Source organism: Tursiops truncatus, chromosome 5 (assembly GCF_011762595.2).
Source record: "Tursiops truncatus isolate mTurTru1 chromosome 5, mTurTru1.mat.Y, whole genome shotgun sequence".
In the NCBI taxonomy this organism is placed as follows: domain Eukaryota; kingdom Metazoa; phylum Chordata; class Mammalia; order Artiodactyla; family Delphinidae; genus Tursiops; species Tursiops truncatus.
Window position 1 is genome coordinate 91,415,132 of NC_047038.1, and position 22,332 is coordinate 91,437,463.

General features: G+C 38.0%; 1 protein-coding gene across 1 annotated transcript in view; it reads left to right on the top strand.

The window, feature by feature from the left end:
- Positions 1-5,974: 5,974 nt before the first annotated feature.
- The window catches only part of ART3 (ADP-ribosyltransferase 3 (inactive)), an 85,983-nt gene continuing 69,625 nt past the window's right edge, over positions 5,975-22,332 (top strand). Inside the window, exon 1 of the mRNA XM_073805362.1 lies at positions 5,975-6,099. The gene's annotated coding sequence lies outside the window, so the exon portion shown is untranslated. The remainder of the gene's footprint in view (positions 6,100-22,332) is intronic.

A 22,332-nucleotide genomic window follows, 5' to 3' on the forward strand; every position in this document is an offset into this window, starting at 1 on the left:
TTCTTTTTACCTTTCCCTCTTAAGCTTTCTAAATCTGTTTATTTTAAATATGTCACTTGCAAATACTTAAAAAATGATATCAAAGGGAACTTTTTTTTTTTTGCGGTACGCGGGCCTCTCACTGCTGTGGCCTCTCCCGTTGCGGAGCACAGGCTCCGGACGCGCAGGCTCAGCGGCCATGGCTCACGGGCCCAGCCGCTCCGTGGCATGTGGGATTCTCCCGGACCGGGGCACGAACCTGTGTCCCCTGCATTGGCAGGCGGACTCTCAACCACTGCGCCACCAGGGAAGCCCCAAAGGGAACTTTTAATAGGTGAATTTAATTATTTTCTGTGTAATTGGTAATCTGTAAGCTTTTTAAAATGTTTCCTTCATATATCTTTTCTGTATTAGTTTTCTTTGATTTCTTTCTAACTTTAAATATATTTTCTTTAACATTTTCTTATGTGATTTGAACAAAATACATTGTTTTGTGTTTTGCTAGTAATCTTAGAAAAAGTCAGGTTAAAAATTTTTTTAATAATTTGCATCAACCATAAATAGAATCTTCTGGTTCCTCCCTTTGTAAGATGAGAAGAATCACTGTAACTTTCTTTCAAACATTTCTTCCTATTTCCTAGTTTTGTTGGTATAATCTGGGGTTCATAGCTAGTTTACTATTTTCAGATGATTATTTCACATTACTCAACATCTTTTTTGAGAATTATGATTACATTTTATTCTGAAATCATATATTTATTTAGACATATCCTACATTTAAATTATTTTATCAAACACTACAAGTCTTTAAAAGCTCTTTGTCTTTCTTTTAATTAATCTCAAAGTAGCTGGATATTATTTCTCTTTCTCATTCATTCATTCATTTAACATATATGATTCAAGGCAGATTTTCTCACAGGAAAACTGGTGAAGTATCAATTAAAGGAATATGTTCTTGGATTTCATAAATCCTTATCCATTATTTTTTCTTCACTTCAAGTTCTCAGGTAATCTGTAGATCCAAAATTATGCAGAGTTGGGACAGGAGGTGGTTTTGTGCTTCAACCTTTTTACTTCTTTATTTGAAACATACAAAAAGTAAGCCTAATTAGGCTCTGGCAGGTGCTAACATGGATGCTCTCTCTTTCCTTAACACTCTCTCCCTCTTTACTGCCTCTCCCTCCCAGAGTCCCTGCCTTAACGTCGACTGGAAAGCACCACCCCATTCTACAGTAGTTCATTGCTCATTCATTCATAGAACAAAAATTTATTTTAGGTGTCTATTACGTGCCTGGCACTCTTTTGAGATTTGAAAATAGAGCAGTGAAAAAATCAACCAAGTTCATTTTTGTGTCTTTCAAGTTTTACAGTGTTCTATTGTAGAAGGCAGTCTGCCTAATTTCTACTGGTTCTGTAGATGTGTGTCTTTAAGAATATGACTTCTTCTGACCTAAATACTTTCTATTATCACATGAGGAGGATTAATTTCTATTCATATGTTATGGTTCCTTTAGCACTTTCCTCAGCTTTCCTGTATCCTTTCCTTCTTTTAAGTTTTGATATCTTCATAAAGTTTTCTTCAATATATAGTGATTTCTTCTCCTGGTTTTAGAGCACTTACTGTCTTGTCTAGCTTTATCCAGAAGAAATATAATGGCCACCTACTAAATTTTAAATATTCTAGTAGCCACATTTTTTTTTTTTTTTTTGCTGTACGCGGGTCTCTCACTGTTGTGGCCTCTCCCGTTGCGGAGCACAGGCTCCGGACACGCAGGCTCAGCGGCCATGGCTCACGGGCATAGCCGCTCCGCGGCATGTGGGATCTTGCCGGACCGGGGCATGAACCCGTGTCCCCTGCATCGGCAGGCGGACTCTCAACCACTGCGCCACCAGGGAAGCCCTAGTAGCCACATTTTTAAACGTTTTTTATTTTTATTTTTTTGGCCATGCTGCGCGGCTTGTGGGATCCTTGTTCTCCAACCAGGTATCAAACCCTTGCTCCCTGCAGTGGAAGTGCGGAGTCCTAACCACTGGACCACCAGGGAATTACCTCCAGTAGCCACATTTAAAAAGTAAAAAGAAACAGGTAAAATTAATTTTAATAGTATATTTTATGAAACATGAAAAAGTTATTTCAAAGTGTAATCATTATAAAAACATTAAGAGATTTTAATTTTTTTAGTACTACGTCTTCAAATTAGACTAGCCGATAGACCTAGAGTCTGTCATACAGAGTGAAGTAAGTCAGAAAGAGAAAGACAAATACCATATACTAACACATATATATGGAATTTAAGAAAAAAAATGTCATGAAGAACCTAGGGGTAAGACAGGAATAAAGACACAGACCTACTGGAGAACGGACTTGAGGATATGGGGAGGGGGAAGGGTGTGCTGTGACAGGACGAGAGAGAGGCATGGACATATATACACTACTAAACGTAAGGTAGATAGCTAGTGGGAAGCAGCCGCAAGGCAGAGGGATATCGGCTCGGTGCTTTGTGACCGCCTGGAGGGGTGGGATAGGGAGGGTGAGAGGGAGGGAGACACAAGAGGGAAGAGATATGGGAACATATGTATATGTATAACTGATTCACTTTGTTATAAAGCAGAAACTAACACACCATTGTAAAGCAAATATACCCCAATAAAGATGTTAAAAAAAAAATTAGACTAGCCACATTTCAGATGCTTAGTAGCCACATGTGTTTAGAGATGACCATATTGGACAGTACATGTCTAGTTATTCATTTAGCATATTCTACTACCTTGATACTAAATTTTAAATAAAGATGGGTATGGAAAGAAGGAGAGATACTGTGCTTTTTTTTTTTTTTTGGTTTGTTTTAGAAACTTTTCTAAATCTTCCTAGTCCTTTAGTTCTTTCTCTCTTCACTAAGTCATTATCTTATTGCTCTTTCTTTTAGATTAAGCGGGACAAAGATTAAACTGTATTCTCTCTCTTTTTAGTAGTGTTTGCCATCTTTTGGTTGTTCCTGGAATTGGACTATTCTAAGTTCATCCACTCAAACAAGTTTCCCCTTGAATTTAAAGGAGAATCCCAGGAAATGAATGTAGTTTTTATAATTAATCACCAAAACCCTTTCCAGCTTAACATTTCTATAATCTGTGATTTCATATGAAGTTTTAGTTATGATCCCCAATTATGCAATTAATGTAGAATTTTAAAATGTTTTCAAGCGGGAAGAGATTAGTGCAAGGCATTTAAAGATAATTCCCGACCCACCATTCACTAAGTTTTTGAATAATATATTGCTTGCAGAGAAAAGTAGTTGAGACTATTTTGCCAGTTAAATTAGTGAAAAATGGGTTAGGAATGGAACAGTTCCCATTTATTATAAATCAGTATAATATAACAGGATCCTGTCGTTCTGAGCTTATCACTCCTAGGGAAGAGGTTGCCACACATGTGATAGGCACCTAAAATAATGAATAGGTGGAACAGATTGACATAGAGTTCTTAACTCTTAAAAGTATAGTAGTACAAAACCTGAATGCTCTTTTATAAAGGGATTAAGGCATATAAGGAGCTGCTAGTGGATTTTTTCAGAAACCCTTAGTGGAATACTACTTCTGTGATTTTCTTATAACATTATTATAATACTTTTCCCAGAAATCAGATAGATCCTACAGACTGTATTCAAGGCAGTTATTAGGCACTGGGCAAGGCTGTATTTTTTCCAAAAAAATTTTTGGGAAAAAATTGTATAAACAATAAAAAAAATCATTAAGGCACTATGGAATAGTGCATATTTTATTGCTGTTTGAACTCATTCCACAGAGACAGTGAATTTTGAATAAGGATGTTTCTGAGCCTATACTTAATCTCTTTCTGGGACTTTGACATAAGAAGACATTTTCAAAAGCTGTACCCCAATAATGTAATCTGGTATTTGAGAATGAGATGTACAAAAGCTCACATTTCATTAGGGCGACTACATCCGTGATATGTGCTACCCCAAACATTGCAGTCTCAAATGCACGCACAAAAGAAGAACCAATTTTCAGGGGCCTCCATCACCATACTGACCAACTGCTAGCCATCTACCTTTCCTCTCCTTTTCAGAATGACAGAAGGAATGGAATCAGAACCTGATACACCTTGCATCAAAGATTACTGAATTCTACCAAATTTCTGATGTTAAAGGAGAGACAGTTTATCTGTACTCTGAACACAAGAAGAAAAATGACCTTTTAGCTTTCAGTGATTGAAAATTTGAAAGTTACTGACAGTTCAATTTACTTTGCTTTTTAACTATGCCTTTTCATGCTGGTCAGACACAGGCTATGTATCTTGTTCCTGCAGTTGAATGGCTTTCCATTATCTTAATTAAATTTATTGCAAAGGAGAGGGTTTCCTGGAACAGCTAAGCTACAGGTGATTTATTGAACTATAACTCATTTTCTGGGAAATAAGTTGATTACAATTTCAATTTACCATTCTTCTTCTGAAAAGAAACTTAATGTTTTACCTTTTTGGAAGGAAAGTTACCAAATAATCATTATTTGCTTTTTTTTTCCTAACATCATTATTGGAGTATAATTGCTTTACAATGTTGTGTTAGTTTCTGCTGTATAACAAAGTGAGTCAGCTATATGTATACATATATCCCCATATCCCCTCCCTTTTGCGTCTCCTTCCCACCCTCCCTATCCCACCCCTCTAGATGGTCACAAAGCACGAGCTGATCTCCCTGTGCAATGCAACTGCTTCCCACTAGCCATCTATTTTACATTTGGTAGTATATATATGGTAATGCTACTCTCTCACTTTGTCCCAGCTTACCCTTCCCCCTCCCCGTGTCCTCAAGTCTCTTCTCTACATCTGCGTCTTTATTCCTGTCCTGCCCCTAGGTTCATCAGAACCTTTTTTTTTTTTTTAGATTCCATATATATGTGTTAGCATACGGTATTTGTTTTTGTCTTTCTGACTTACTTCACTCTGTATGACAGATTCTAGGTCCATCCACCTCACTACAAATAACTCAATTATGTTTCTTTTTATGGCTGAGTAATATTCCATTGTATATATGTGCCACATCTTTTTTTTAACATCCTTATTGGGGTATGATTGCTTTACAATGTTGTGTTAGTTCCTGCTTTATAACAAAGTGAATCAGCTATACATATACATATATCCCCATATCCCCTCCCTCTTGCATCTCCCTCCCACTTTCCCTATCCCACCCCTCTAGGTGGTCACAAAGCACGGAGCTGATCTCCCATGTGCCACACCTTCTTTATCCATTCATCTGTTGGTGGACACTTAGGTTGCTTCCATGTCCTGGCTATTGTATATTTGCTTTTTTTTTTTGCTTTTTTTAACCTGTTTGTTTTATGTAGAACCACACTTACTTGCCTTGGAATATTACTTTTTACCAAGTTGATTTTATTAGAGTATAATTAACAAGTGTCAAAGAGAAGCTACTTGATTCGTTTTCACAGTAATTCAGAAGAAAAAAAAACTGGGTTTGAAAATGAATTACTTTCCTCTAGAATTTTAGGTAAAATTTTAAGACCTCATGTGTTAAAATTAGTCAAGTTCTGTTATCTCACTGAACAGATTAACCCTCTTTTCCATGTCCTCTGTACTCCTCACAGAATGTTTGCCGCTCTTTGCATGTATCTGAGCCAGTAGCAGTGGGTTGTATAAAGCAGCTTCAACATCACCAAAAACTTCAAAGAAATCATTTTTCTCACAACAAAGGCAGCTCTGTGCATGGCCTTAAACTGCCTGCCTGGAAAATGACTGCAATCTACAACTGCCAGGTCAATGTAGATGTTCATGTTAATTTTCCAAGTTGGGAAACAACAAACATGCTTATTGTTAAGTGATAGAAACATGTGAGAGATTAGCAATGAGCAACTTTACAAACAACGAATTGAAAGAAGCTTAATTCAATAAGAGGAAGGAAAATTTTGCAGTAGCCTCCCTTATCATTACTCTATTTTTTCTACTACTCAGAGAAGCTGAAGGAGAGGGAAAAATAGATCTGGCAGATAGTATTTCAGGGCTAGTTGCAAAGAGGGTAATGCACAAAAGGATCTTGTGGAGAGATGAGTACTGCATGTGAATGTTAGAGGCACTATGGATGTAAGGTATGAAGTTGCATTGGATTTATTTGTATTTTTTAAAAAATAGGATAAATGATGATTTATAACGAGCATTTCAGTACACATGGTTTGACAATATGAACTTTAACTAAATGTAATGTTTTAAATAGGAGATACAGTCAGGAATGTGAAAAAAGGAACTGGAAGGACTCTTTTGTTACAAAATTTTATTTCTTATATTACCTTGATACTTAGAATAAATGAATGTCTTTTGGATTCAAAACAAGAACAACTCTTTAAAATATTTAGATAGGCTATGTATTATTTTTATTTTATAGATTATGCTGAATGCTATTTCCGTTTTTAATAAAAAGCCAACAAAAATGTTCTTGTCTTTTTCCTGTTTCTAAGACTTTCCTGGTTATTGGTTTCACCTTAGGAGCACACATAATCTAGCTTACTTTCCATGTTTCTTGCTTCTCTAGTCTTTAACTTAACTTACTTATTTTTTTAACATCTTTATTGGAGTATATTTGCTTTACAATGTTGTGTTAGTTTCTGCTGTATAACAAAGTGAGTCAGCTATATGTATACATATATCCCCATATCCCCTACCTCTTGCACCTCCCTCCCACTCTCCCTATCCCACCCCTCTAGGTGGTCATGAAGCACAGAGCTAATCTCCCTGTGCTATGCAGCTGCTTCCCACTAGCTTTCTATATTACATTTGGTAGTGTATACATATCAGTGCTACTCTCTCACTTTGTCCCAGCTTAACTTTCCCCCTCCCCATGTCCTAAAGTCCATTCTCTATGTGTGCGTCTTTATTCCTGTCCTGCCCCTACGTTCATCAGAACCATTTTTTTTTTAGATTCCATATATATGTGTTAGCATACAGTATTTGTTTTTCTCTTTCCGACTTACTTCACTCTGTATGACAGACCCTAGGTCCATCCACCTCACTACAAATAACTCAATTGCATTTCTTTTTTATAGCTGAGTAATATTCCATTGTATATATGTGCAACATCTTCTTTATCCATTCATCAGTCGGTAGACACTTAGGTTGCTTCCATGACCTGGGTATTGTAAATACTGCTGCAATGAACATTATGGTACATGTCTCTTCTTGAATTATGGTTTTCTCAGGGTATATGCCCAGTAGTGGGATTGCTAGGTCATATGGTAGTTCTATTTTTAGTTTCTTAAGGACGGTCCATACTGTTCTCCATAGTGGCTATATAAATTCACATTCCCACCAACAGTGCAAGAGGGTTCCCTTTTCTCCACCCCCTCTCCAGCATTTATTGTTTGTAGATTTTTTGATGATGGCCATTCTGACCATTGTGAGGTGACACCTCATTGTAGTTTTAATTTGCATTTCTCTAATGATTAGTGATGTTGAGAATCCTTTCATGTGTTTGTTGGCCATCTGTATATCTTCTTTGGAGAAATGTCTATTTAGGTCTTCTGCCCATTTTTGGATTGGGTTGTTTGTTTTTTTGACATTGAGCGGCATGAGCTGCTTGTATATTTTGGAGATTAATCCTTTGTCAGTTGCTTCATTTGCAAATATTTTCTCCCATTCTGAGGGTTGTCTTTTTGTCTTGTTTGTGGTCTCCTTTGCTGTGCAAAAGCTTTTAAGTTTCATTAGGTCCCATTTGTTTATTTATGTTTTTATTTCCATTTTTCTAGGAGGTGGGTCAAAAAGGATCTTGCTGTGATTTGTCATCCAGTGCTCTGCTTATGTTTCCTCTAAGAGTTTTATAGTGTCTGGCCTTACATTTAGGTCTTTAATCCATTTTGAGTTTATTTTTGTATATGGTGTTAGGAAGTGCTCTAATTTCATTCTTTTACATTTAACTGTCCAGTTTTCCCAGCACCACTTATTGAAGAGGCTGTCTTTTCTCCATTGTATATTCTTGCCTCCTTTATCAAAGATAAGCTGACCATACGTGCATGGGTTTACCTCTGGGCTTTCTATCCTGTTTCATTGATCTATATTTCTGTTTTTGTGCCAGTACCATACTGTCTTAATTACTGTAGCTTTGTAGTATAGTCTGAAGTCTGGGAACCTGATTCCTCCAGCTCTGTTTTTTTTTCTCAAGTTTGCTTTGGCTATTCGGGGTCTTTTGTGTTTCCATACAAATTGTGAAATTTTTTGTTCTACTTCTTTGAAGAATGCCATTGGTATTTTGATAGGGATTACATTGAATCTGTAGATTACTTTGGGTACTTTAGTCATTGTCACAATATTGATTCTTCCAATCCAAGAGCATGGTATATCTTTCCATCTGTTTGTATCATCTTTAATTTCTTTCATCAGTGTCTTATAGTTTTCTGCATACAGGTCTTTTGTCTCCTTAGGTAGGTTTATTCGTAGGCATTTTATTCTTTTTGTTGCAGTGGTAAGTGGGAGTATTTCCTTAACTTCTCTTTCAGATTTTTCATCATTAGTGTACAGGAATGCATGAGATTTCTGTGTATTAATTTTGTATCCTGCTACTTTACCATATTCATTGATTAGCTCTAGTAGTTTTCTGGCAGCATCTTTAGGATTCTCTATGTATAGTATGGCATCTGCAAGCAGTGACAGTTTTCCTTCTTCTTTTCCAAATTGGATTCCTTTTATTTCTTTTTCTTCTCTAATTGCCATGGCTAAAGCTTCCAAAACTATGTTGAATAATAGTGGTGAGAGTGGGCAACCTTGTCTTCTTCCTGATCTTAGAGGAAATGGTTTCAGTTTTTCACCATTGAGAACGATGTTGGCTGTGGGTTTGTCATATATGGCCTTTATTATGTTGAGGTAGTTTCCCTTTATGCCTACTTTCTGAAGGGTTTTCATCATAAATGGTGTTGAATTTTGTTGAAAGCTTTCTCTGCATCTATTGAGTAGATCATATAGTCTTTATCTTTCAATTTGTTAATATGGTGTATCACATTGATTGATTTGCATATACTGAGGAATCCTTGCATTCCTGGGATAAACCCCACTTAATCATGGTGTATGATCCTTTTAATGTGCTGTTGGATTCTGTTTGCTAGTATTTTGTTGAGGATTTTTGCATCTATGTTCATTAGTGATATTGGCCTGTTATTTTCTGTTTTTGTGACATCTTTGTCTGGTTTTGGTATTAGGGTGATGGTGGCTTTGTAGAATAAGTTTGGGAGTATTCCTCCCTCTGTTCTATTTTGGAAGAGTTTGAGAAGGATAGGTGTTAGCACTTCTCTAATTGGAATTCACCTGTGAAGCCATCTGGTCCTGGGCGTTTGTTTGTTGGAAGATTTTTAATCACACTTTCAATATCAGTGCTTGTGATTGGTCTGTTCATATTTTCTATTTCTTCCTGGTTCAGTCTTGGAATGTTGTGCTTTTCTAAGAATTCGTCCATTTCTTCCAGGTTGTCCATTTTATTGGCATATAGTTGCTTATAGTAATCTCTCATGATCCTTTGTATTTATGCAGTGTCAGTTGTTACTTCTCCTTTTTCATTTCTAATTCTGTTGATTTGAGTCTCTTCCCTTTTTTTCTTGATGAGTCTGGCTAATGGATTATCAATTTTGTTTATCTTCTCAAAGAATCAGCTTTTAGTTTTATTGGTCTTTGCTATTGTTTCCTTCATTTCTTTTTCATTTATTTCTGATCTGATCTTTATGATTTCTTTCCTTCTGCTAACTTGGGGTTTTTTTGTTCTTCTTTCTCTGTTTGCTTTATGTGTAAGGTTAGGTTGTTTATTTGAGATGTTTCTTGTTTCTTGAGGTAGAATTGTACTGCTATAAACTTCCCTCTTAGAACTGCTTTTGTTGCATCCCATAGGGTTTGGGTTGTCATGTTTTCATTGCCATTTGTTTCTCGGTATTTTTTGATTTCCTCTTTGATTTCTTCAGTAATCTCTTGGTTATTTAATAGTGTACTGTTTAGTCACCATGTGTTTGTATTTTTTACAGTTTTTTTCCTGTAATTGATATCTAGTCTCATAGCATTGTGGTCGGAAAAAATTCTTGATACGATTTCAATTTTCTTAAATTTACCAAGGCTTGATTTACGACCCAAGATACGATCTATCCTGGAGAATGTTTCATGAGCACTTGAGAAGAAAGTGTATTCTGTTGTTTTTGGATGGAATGTCCTGTAAATATCAGTTAAGCCCATTTTGTCTAATGTGTCATTTAAAGCTTGTGTTTCCTTACTTATTTTCATTTTGGATGGTCTGTCCATTGGTGAAAGTGGGGTGTTAAAGTCCCCTACTATGATTGTGTTACTGTTGGTTTCCCCTTTTATGGCTGTTACTATTTGCCTTATGTATTAAGGTGCTCCTATGTTGGGTGCATAAATATTTACAATTGTTATATTTTCTTCTTGGATTGATCCTTTGATCCTTATGTAGTGTCCTTCTTTGTCTCTTGTAATAGTGTTTATTTTAAAGTCAATTATGTCTGATATGAGCTACTCCAGCTCTCTTTTGATATCCATTTGCATGGAATATCTTTTTCCATCCCCTCACCCTCAGTCTGTATGTGTCCCTAGGTCTAAAGTGGGTCTCTTGTGGACAGCATATATATGGGTCTTGTTTTTGTATCCATTCAGCCAGTCTATGTCTTTTGGTTGGAGCATTTAATCCGTTTACATTTAAGGTAATTATTGATATGTATGTTCCTATTTCCATTTTCTTCATTGTTTTTGGTTTGCTTTTGTAAGTCTCTTCCTTCTCTTGTGTTTCCTGCCTAGAGAAGTTCCTTTAGCATTTGTCGTAAAGCTGGTTTGGTGGTGATGAATTCTCTTAACTTTTGCTTGCCTGTAAAGGTTTTAATTTCTCTGTCGAATCTGAGTGAGATCCTTGCTGGGTAGAGTAATCTTGGTTGTCGGTTTTTCCCTTTCATCACTTTAAATATGTCCTGCCACTCCCTTCTGGCTTACAGAGTTTCTGCTGAAAGATCAGCTGTTAACCTTATGCGGATTCCCTTGTATGTTATTTGTTGTTTTTCCCTTGCTGCTTTTAATATCTTTTCTTTGTATTTAATTCTTGATAGTTTGAGTAATATGTGTCTTGGCATGTTTCTCCTTGAATTTATCCGGTATGGGATTCTCTGTGCCTCCTGAACTTGACTGTGTATTTCCTTTCCCATGTTAGGGAAGTTTTCAACTATAATCTCTTCAAATATTTTCTCAGATCCTTACTTTCCTCTTCTTCTTCTGGGACCCCTATAATTCGAATGTTGGTGTGTTTAATGTTATCCCAGAGGTCTCTGAGTCTGTCCTCAATTCTTTTTATTCTTTATTCTGCTCTGCAGCAGTTATTTCCACTGTTGTGTCTTCCAGGTCACTTATCCATTCTTCTGCCTCAGTTATTCTGCTATTAATTCCTTCTAGAGAATTTTTAATTTCATTTATTGTGTTGTTCATCATTGTTTTCTCTTTAGTTCTTCTAAGTCCTTGTTAAATGTTTCTTGTATTTTCTCCATTCTATTTCTAAGATTTTGGATCATCTTTGCTATCATTATTCTGAATTCTTATTCAGGTCCACTGCCTATTTCCTCTTTATCTGTTTGGTCTGGTAGATTTTTACCTTGTTCCTTCATCTGCTGCATATTTCTCTGTCTTCTCATTTTGTTTAACTTACTGTGTTTGGGGTCTCCTTTTCACAGGCTACAGGTTCGTAGTTCCTGTTGTTTTTGGTGTCTGCCCCCACTGGTGAGGTTGGTTCAGTGGATTGTGTAGGCTTCCTGGTGAATGGGACTGATGCCTGTGTTCTGGTGGGTGGGACTGGATCTTGTCTTTCTTGTGGGTAGGGCTGCATCCGTTTGGGGTGTCTGTGAACTTTGTACGATTTTAGGCAAACTCTCTGCTAATGAGTGGCATTGTGTCCCTGTCTTGCCACTTGTTTGGCATGGGGCATCCAGCACTAGAGCTTGCTGGCCATTGGGTGGAGCTGGGTCTTAGTGTTGAGACGGAGATCTCTGGGAGAACCCTTGCCAATTGATATTACATGGAGCTGGGAGGTCTCTGGTGGTCCAATATCCTGGACTTGTTTCTCCTACCACGGAGGCTCAGGCCTGACACCCGGCCGGAGCACCAAGACCCTGTCAGCCACATGGCTCAGAAGAAAAGGGAGAAAAAAAAAGAAAGCAAATAAAACAAAGTAAAAGAATTCAAAAATGATAAAATAAAAAATAATAAAAATAAATAAAAGAGAGCAACCAAACCAATAAACAAATCCACCAATGATCACAAGCACTAAAAACTAAGCTAGACATAAAAATCAGAAACAGATCAATTGCAGACATCAAACCCCAAGTCCACAGTTGCTCCCAAAGTCCACCACCTCAATTTTGAGAACATTTGTTGTCTGTTCAGGTATTCCACAGATGCAGGGTTCATCAGGTTGCTTGTGGGGATTTAATCTACTGCTCCTGAGGCTGCTGGGAGAGATTTCTCTTTCTCTTCTTTGTTCGCACAGCTCCCAGGGGCTCAGCTTTGGATTTGGCCCCGAGTCTGCCTGTAGGTTGCCTGAGGGCGTCTGTTCCCCACCCAGACAGGAGGGGGTTAAAACAGAGGCTGATTAAGCCTCTCTTGCTTTCTCAGGCTGGGGAGAGGGAGGGGTATGGTAGTCATAATTGGAATGTGGGGTGAGCCTGTGGTGGCAGATGCTGGCGTGACGTTGCACCAGCCTGAGGCATGCTGTGTGTTCTCCCGGGGAAGTTGTCCCTGGATCTCGGGACCCTGGCAGTGGTGTGGCTGCACAGGCTCCCGGGGTGGGGTGTGGGTAGTGAGCTGTGCTTGCACACAGACTTCTTGGTGGCAGCAGCAGCAACATTAACGTTTCATGCCTGTCTCTGGGGTCCGAGTTGATAGCTGCGGCTTGTACCCGTCTCTGGAGCTGGCTTAGGTGGTGCTCTGCCTTCTACGGGCACACTGGGAAGGAATCCCCTCTCCTCCTGCACCCCGAAACAGTGGTCTCTTGCCTTTTCAGCAGTTCCAGACTTTTTCCCGGACTCCCTCCTGGCTAGCTGTGGTGCAGTAGCCCCCTTCAGGCTGTCTTCATGCAGCCAACCCCAGTCCTCTCCCTGCGGTCTGATCTCCAAAGCCCGAGCCTCAGCTCCCAGCCCCCGCCCGCCCCGGCGGGTGAGCAGACGAGCCTCTCGGGCTGGTGAGTGCTGGTCATCACCGATCCTCTGTGCGGGAATCTCTCTGCTTTGCCCTCCGCACCCCTGTTGCTGCGCTCTCCTCCATGGCTCTGAAGCTTCTTTCCCCCTCCGGCACCCGCAGTCTCCGCCCGCGAAGGGGCTTCCTAGTGTGTGGAAACTTTTCCTGCTTCACAGCTCCCTCCCACTGGTGCAGGTCCCGTCCCTATCCTTTTGTCTCTGTTTATTCTTGTTTCTCTTGCCCTACCCAGGTATGTGGGGAGTTTCTTGCCTTTGGGGATGTCTGAGGTCTTCTGCCAGCGTTCAGTAGGTGTTCTGTTAAGAGTTGTTCCACACGTAGATGTATTTTTGATGTATTTGTGGGGAGGAAGGTGATCTCCACATCTTACTCCTCCGCCATCTTGAAGACACCCCTTAGTGTTTTAATTTTAATGTGTGGGTAGCTGATCAGTAAGAGGTGGGGTCAGGGAAACATGGCTTACTCCTCAGCTCTGGTCTCCTACTTCTCACCTTGCATCTGTGCCAGTTGGTGGTAGCAGGATGGGTGATGGAGACCATAATATTTGCGATCATTTGTTGGATACCTGCCATGTGCCAGGTCTTGTACATAGTGTCTCACTAGTCTTTACAATAATTCTGTAGGAAAGAGCACTGGTATCTTCTTTTTAAAGATGAAGAAAATGAGGCTTCACAAGATTATGTAACTCTTCCCCAAGTCAAATGACCTTTAATACATTTAATAAGTACTAGAGTCAGAGGACAAGAGCAATGAAAAAACCTACCTGAGTTCCCTTCTTCTGTGATGAAACAGGGGAGTGAAAGGGAACCTCAGGGGTTTGTATAATTCCAGACCCAAACCTCCCCGGAAAATAGAAAGCTCAGAATATTGAAGTAGAGGACCAAGTACAGAACAATTTGGGATAAACAGAATCTGAGGTTTTTGGTGAGAGAAATCAATCAGAAAAGCTTGAGAAAGTGTAGAGCCCCATTTAATTTATATTTCATTGACTACCAGGAGAATGGTTATTGTGACTTAAAACTTGCCCTTTGTTAGTCACGTTTATACTCTATTTCCCCGTCATGACTAGTAGTCACAACCATTAGAATACTTTGCTTATTCCAGGGAGAGAGAAAAAGGGAAGAAGACTGTATTCTTTTGTACAATTAGCTGAGATGGACAGACAGTCTGGTCAGAGGCAGTAGTTGATTTCAGTGCACTAGACAGCCAGCAGTCCCTGTCCCTGGGAATTTATACCAGATGAAGGCCTTAGATTCTTCCGGGGAAAACAGGGAAGGGCAGAGTACGAGGCAAGGAAGCTACTTTAGGACATTAGCACTAATTATTGCAGTGCCGCTCCCTTATTCTCATTCCTCCATTCCACTAACATTTTTTCTCTAGCCTATATTCTAAATCCTTTCTAGAGTACTAGTTGCTACCTCTCCTCATCCCAGGTCCCTTCTGGAACCCTCTCAGTTTGAATTTACATATTTGGAAGGATGCCAAGGATCAGCCCCGCTAGTAGATGGAGTTCTGTAAGAGTTAAACTAGTGGAGGGAGACTTTTACTTACACCTGTGGAGTCTTCTCAAAATCTGAAGAATGTGCAGAGTCCAGAGCTGAGTCTGGGAAGCCTGAGAAAAGAGGCATATGAACATATTGCCAAAACTGAAGGCTCCAGAAATAGGTCTCAAATTACCAGGAATCCAAGAGTTTGGGAAAGGGAAAAGAGAAGTAGTTCTAGAGTAAAAGGGGAGCCGTCCTGGGAATTACCAAGAACCAGCATTATTGTTTGACAGCAGCAGAGTAATGGGGTGTTGCGTGTGTTTAGATAGACCAGGAAAGAGGCAGAGTTCCTGTTGCTCGTCAGGTTGGGGACAGAGTAAATAAGAGAAAGAGATGTATTCCTGACATCTCTAGTTGAGACCCATAATACCTTTCTCTCTAGAAAAATAATATATGTTAGGTTAGTTAGATTTCTAGGCTAGCCTGCTAAGATAGAGTTACCTCATAATGAACTTGAAATATAGGCTCTGTCATGAAAAAAACCATCTTGGTGGAAAATAATGGTTCTTCAAATGAACTTTTGAATTAGGTTCCATTGATAAGTGGGGAACTACCTGTAAATTAGAATTAAAGTTAGCCAAATTTTGAGATGTTATCATGGTTTACAGATATTCATTAAAAATATAATTTACTCTTAATTTTTAAAAAGTTAAAAAATGACAGTGATACTTTTGAAGAGTACTGATCAGTTATTTTGTAGAATGTGCCTCAATTTTGGCTTAACTTATGTTTTCTCATGATTGGAATGAGGTTATGCATTTTTGGCAAGAAAACAACCAAATGCTGTTATGTCCTTTTTAGTGTGTCATATCAAGGAACTTATATTGTTGATATGTGTTATGACTAGTGATATTTATTTGATCATTTGGTTAAGTTTGTGTCTGCAAGGAAAAACTCTCACATTTGGAGACTAAGTAGGAATACAATATGAGTCCTGGATAGGATCTTAGAAAAAAAATGTTAGTGGAAAAAAATTGATGAACTATAAATAAAGTCTGTCATTTGGTTAACAATATTGTACCAATGTTCATTTCCTGTTCTTGATAATTGTGCTATGGTAATATAAGATGTTAACATTAGGGGAAGGGAAGTAATGGCGATAAGGATACCTGTACTATTTTTGCAACTTTCTGTAAATCTAAAATTAACTCAGAAAGTTAAAAATTAACATAATGATATCTAATATTTACATAGTGCCTACTGTGCGCCAGACTCTATATCTATTAACTCTTTGATTCTTCTCAACCCAGTGAGGGGAACTATTATTATCACCATTGACAGATGAGGAAACTGGTTACAGAGAAGTAAGAAACACGTCCATTGTCACATAGTTATTAAGTGATCACATAGCTAGAAAGTGGCTGAGTTGGGATTTGAACTGAGGCATTGTGGATCCAGAAATCCATTATGTTATACTGGCTTTCATTGTGATGTGTGTGTGTGTATGCACACACACACACACACACAGTTTAAAAATAATTCAGACATTGTGACAGCCTGGAGGGGTGGGATAGGGAGGGTGGGAGGGAGGGAGACGCAAGAGGGAAGAGATATGGGAACATATGTATATGTATAACTGATTCACTTTGTTATAAAGCAGAAACTAACACACCATTGTAAAGCAATTATACCCCAATAAAGATGTTAAAAAAAAAAATAATTCAGACATACAAAAAACAGGTCTACCTTACCCTGAGGCAATCTCTGTTACTAAGGTTTTCATTGTTGTTTGTTTGTTTGTTTTAAACCTTCAGAGAAGAATTTACTCTTGAACTTTGATAACAGCCCATTTTGGTTTTTATCCATAATATTCAGAGTTGCGCTGTCTCAGTGTTTTGTTCTCTCTTCAGAAGCTTCTCATGGTATGCTGACTATTAGAGATAGCAACTGTATTGGAAACTTAGGGAATCCCTTCTGAGATGGTTGGACAGGAAACCTTTATGAATAAGGTGCTAATTACTCATAACTACAAGGTGCATTCTGTATGATAAGATTAAGTAGAACCAAACTTAGTTCAGAATTTAGCCAAGAAGTTCTGCTGAATGCTTTAATTAGTATAAATGTCTTTTTTATCTTAGTATTGAGATTATTTATTTATATTTTAAAAACCCCAACTTGGTAGCCATTGTAACAATAGCTTTGTTTGTATTCTTTGAAAATAAAGAAAGATTATTATATATGGAATACTGTAGATAGGCCCTTTGGGAGTCTGCATGAATTACTTGAGTCTGGTTACCAGATAAGGTAGAGACTGAACCTGAGCTTCCTGTAATGGCTAGAGGTACAGGGTTCCACAAAGAATAAATTACTCTGAAGAAAGATTTTATCTTTGAGTGAAAGAGAAAGTTGATAAAATACATATATTAACAGTTACTGATTCACTGAGCTTCATAATTCTAGGAATTAATCATTGCTGATGCATGTGTCTAAAGAAATTCATTTCTCTCTTTCACCTTGGTCAAAAAGAAAAGAAACTAGTTATTTAAAAGGTGATAAAAAGAGTAGGAATTTCCTGCCTATTTATGTACATATAGTCTTTGCTGCAGAAGCAACTAGTGTTTGTCTTTCTTTCCATGGTTAGGGCATTTTTTCCTGTGTTTTGAATTAAATTTGTAAACAGCAGCAATAGTGACTTCTTTCCTGTTAGCTTTGTATTCCTGGTGCAGGGGAAGAATCTCATAGCAGATATTTGCTTTGGAAAGTCCAAAGGTCAAAGTTCTCTTAATTTTCTTCGTGTCTTTCCTTCCCTTTCTCTTGCTTTTATTTCAAAATTTATTTGTATCTCTATCTTTCTTAATCCTTACTTTTTAATTGATTGTAATATGGAATTAATTTTTTTTAAATATCTGTAAAATTTATTTTTAAAAAGTTATTTCTTGAAAAAAGTTATGTGTTTTAAATTTAAAAGATTGTGAGTTGATCCTTTCTTATTTCTCTAAAAACTTGAATTAAGTGGCTTTTTACTTATATTCTCAATTGTTCTCAATTGGGAATTGAGAAATGTCTTTTACTTGCCTCTCAGTACTCTCATTACATATTCAGGCCCTTCCAAATTGTGTGAATAACTAAATTAAACTACTAAGTGACTTTGACAATTTAGAGAAGTGAATGTGTGTGAAGTGCAGTAGCATTAAGGGCAAGGGAATTAAGAGAATAGACTATAGACATATGAGCTGGAGAACTACTATGTTTGTGCATGTATGACTAAGAGAGATGAAGGACACCATTCATCTCTCACCAAAATAAACCATTAGCTAAATATGAGTTAAATGTGCATCACTAACATTTATAAAATTAGGAAGAGGGTTGTTGATGGGCTGATATTCAAGATATCTGTGAGATATTGGTTAGGAAATCAGAACCTACTGTCCTATAGATGTTAAAATGATGGTGGTGATTGTTAAACTTGAGAGGTCCTTCCAGGGCAGGAACCTTGTCTGATTTATTTTTTGTCTCCTATTTATTTGCCTTGCATAAAGTAAAGTGTGTGTGTGTATAAATAATTGAGATTTCAGGTGTAAAACATAATGATTTGATATTTGTATGTACTGCAAAATGATCACCACAATAAGTCTAGTGAACATCTGTCACCATACATAGTTACAGAGTTTTTTTCTTGTGATGAAAAATTTTAAGATCTACTCTCTCTGGAACTTTCAAATATGCCATACAGTATTATTATTAGCTATAGTCACCATGCTGTGAATTAGATCCCTGGGACTTATTTATTTTATAACTGGAAGTTTGTATATGTTGACTCTCTTCACCCATTTTGCCCATTGTTCCCCCCCACCCCCACCCCGGGCAGCCAGTCTGTTCTCTGTATCTATGAGCTTGGTTTTTTTAGATTACAAATATAATTGAGATCAAGTAAAGTCTTAATAAATATATTTATGTAATCCTTGGCCTCCAAAATGTAGTTAACTTTTAAAGTACTTTTAAATTCAAGCCCAAAAGTACTACAGAACTTAGCCATTATATAATAATAATGTCTTTGGAAGTTGTTGTAATGTGTTGCCACAACTTCCCTCTCTCCTTAACGTCCTTTTTTCTGGCCACTAGCCACTGCATACCTGTACCCGCACCTAGCCTAGGGCAAGAAAGAGTAAATTGGGACAGCTTTGATCTCAGGAAAACCTATTATATGGAGTGGAGAGAGAAGGGGAGGTGTGAAGAAGCGGGAAACCTCAGAATCCTGTGCTGTGTTTCTGGGTTGGAAAACAGAACCTTTCTGGTTTGTCAACCAGTCTACTGATGCTGAGGTGGTATGTAAAGGATGTACCATAATAATCAGTTACGCTAATTAGATGCATTAGGATTAACCCACGTGGGAATCCTGCGTTACAGAATCAAATATCTATTTCCAAAACTTATTAGCATTGTCATATATTCTAAGGCTTTCATGGATACACAAAAGGTCTTCATTCATTCTAATCCTATATACGTTTAGGAAGGAAGCCTCTTAAATTAAAAAAATTGATTAACCATCTACTTCAGAGACTGGTATTGACAGTGTGAAACAACTAGGGCATCTATAAATGTAAACAGAAACCAAAAAACCCAGCAGCTGCGTTGAGACAATGCATCAGTTTAAAAGGTGATGCTATTCTTTAATAGCATGGAGTGAGGAGCAGGGTTTGGGACAGACACTACAACAGTCTTTCCAGCCCATCTTGAGATACGTTTTGACAGGATTGTTCTTTATTTTAAAGTATTATGGGTTCCTGGTTATCAGTCATAAACCAAATTCAGATGTTAAGATACTTTGAAAATGAAATATATTCCAAAAACAAATGAGTTTTGAATTATCCACTGTCGGATTGATTGTCTATGGAATATGTTTCCCTTCATTCAAAAGATAATTTAAAATTGGCTATATGGTACTCATAATAATTGCCTCAATTATCTCTGTCATGTAAAATCACTGAATAAAAGGGGAGGAAAGAGACTGTGTCCCATCTTCCTGCAGTCCTTCCACCTCTCCTTCCTTTATTTCTCCCTCCCTTTATCTCTGTGGGGCTGAACTTTGAATTTTACCTGGGCAAGAGAGGATGACTGAGTATGTCAACTTGACAAAGAGTTAGGTTCCAGGTCTTTCTTCCAATTGTTTCCCAGTTAAGCAGTCTTTCCTTTGAATACGAAGTGTAGGATGCTGTGCTGAGATACTGATGCGTAACAGCTTTAGTAGGGGTGGGGGGGTGGGGAGTGGCTGGGGGTGGCAACTTATTTTCTGGTTGCAAGAGCCAGAACAATCAACAGCCTAATTTAGGGTTTAGTGAAGGCTTCTCTTAGAATGGATTATGATTTAAGGACTTGGAGAACCTTCAGAAGTATGGCATTAAAATAGCCAGAAGTTTGGTGAAAGACTAAAGTAGTAGAGGTGATTTAATTAAAAAGGAAAAGCTGAGGCAAGTAATTGTCATCAGGCAAATGAGTGTATGAAAAGAGTATTGGCCTGTGTATTGGGAATTATGGGTTTAATCTAGATTTTACTAGTTAACTAGTGTATTACCTGAATCCTAATTCCATAATTTGGGAACTAATGCGGCACTGGATGATGTCTCAGTTCCCTTTAAACTCTGATAGTCTGTGAATTGGTGTCTATCAGCAGCATTTTATACTTTTGAACTCCTCCTCCTTGAAATTCTCTTCCTTTGGTGTCTGTGATACTGTACTCATGGTTTTCCTCCTGCCTCTCTTGCTCTTCCTTCTTTGCAGGCTCATCTTCTTCCTCTCCCTGATAATTAACTGTTGTGTATATCTTCAAGATTTAGGCCTAGGCAGTCTTTTATCACTTTCTATCCTATATCTTCCATCCTATAACACTAGCTGTATCTTAGGCAGAGTAGTCGATGATCGTACTTCAGTAATTACGTATATATGTCAGTGGTTCCCAAATTATATTTCCAATCTAGACCTCTTCTCTGAGTTCTAGACCTGTGTATAAACTGCTTACTCAGCATCCCTATTTGAGTAGCTGAGAGACACCTCAAACTCAACATATCCAAAACCAAACTCATAAAATCTTTCCCTGTACAGTGTCCCTAATCTGAGTGTATGGCACCATCACCCATCAGTTACAACCAGTTGTGCAAGCCAGAAACATGGGAGTCTGCAGTAGTCTCTTAATAGATCAACCGCATCCGTTCTGTTTTCCCCCTAGTCTAGTCTCTACAGTGGAGCCAGAGGGATTTTTTTTAAGGCAGATCTAATCTTGTGTCTCTGTGTTAACTCTTAAAATATTCCAACAGACATTAAGATTAAGACCCAATTCATTATCATGGCCCTGCCTGCCTCCCCAGCTTCATCTTCCACCATTCTACGCTTTGTTATTTCAACACCAACCACACTAACCTTCTTTCATTTCCTCAGGTATGCCATAGCCCTCCCACACATCCCACAGGGTATTTGCCTTGCTCTTCCTTGTGCCCAGAATATTACCCATCCCCTTCCCCATTGCACATACTACTTGTTCTTCTGTTTTGAGCTCAGTAGTAACTTTCTTTTAGAGTAGTCTTCCCTGACCCCCTCCAATCTAGATCAGGTTCCTTTATTAAATATTCTCTTAGAAGTATGTTCTTTTCTTTCATAGCACTTATCTCAGTTTATTTTTATATAATCCTTCCTGATTATTTAATTAGTTCTGCCTCCCCCACTAGACCGTAAGTACTATAAGGGCAAGGACAGTTTCTGGTTTTTGCTCGCTGTTACAAGATTCTTATATAGTGCCTGTCACATGATAAGTAGTTAAGAATTATTTGTAGAGGGAATGACTTCAATAGCTGTGCGTTGTAACTTTTATTTTTCAGTTTTCATCAAGATCAGGGCAGAAGCTAAAAGTGGAACAGTAGAATCAATCTTCAACCTCTCCCTTTCTCTGAGCTTTTTCCTGTTTAACGTATTATCTTGTTCAAGCCATTCTTAGCTTTGGACTAGTAAAAACAAGAGAAAAGCAAACGAAAGAACAAAAAACCTTCCTCATCTTCATATTCTCACCTGGCTTCTGTCTTATTTGTTTCCGTTCCATTACAGCTATTTAAAAAGTAGAGATAGCATTGTGTTTGAAAACATGGGCTTAAGCTAAAAGACCAGGATTCAAGTTTCAGCTCTGCCACTTGTAGATGTATGATTTTGCTTCAGCTTTTCAAATGATAAAATGAGAGAAATAATGGTTCTTTATAGGCTTGCTTTGAGGATCAAATGACAATACATGTGAAATGTTTAGTACTATGCCTGGCATACAGTAAGCACTCCATAAATGTTAGCAGCGATCATTATTGTCATCATCGTCATCATCGTAGTTTTAAGCTGAGTTGTGTCCTCTCATAATTTATAGCTTGAAGCCCTAAAACCCATTGTGACTGTATTTGGAGATCGGGCCTTTAAGGAGATAATTGAGGTTAAATGAGGTTATAAGACTGGAGGCCCTAATCCAATAGGAACAGTGTCCTTGCAAGAAAAGGAAGAGGCACCAGGGGCATGTGCACAAAAAAAAAGGCCCTGTGAGGACATAGAGAAAATGTGGCCATCTGCAAGCCAAGGAGAGAGGCCTCAGGAGAAACAAAACCTGTT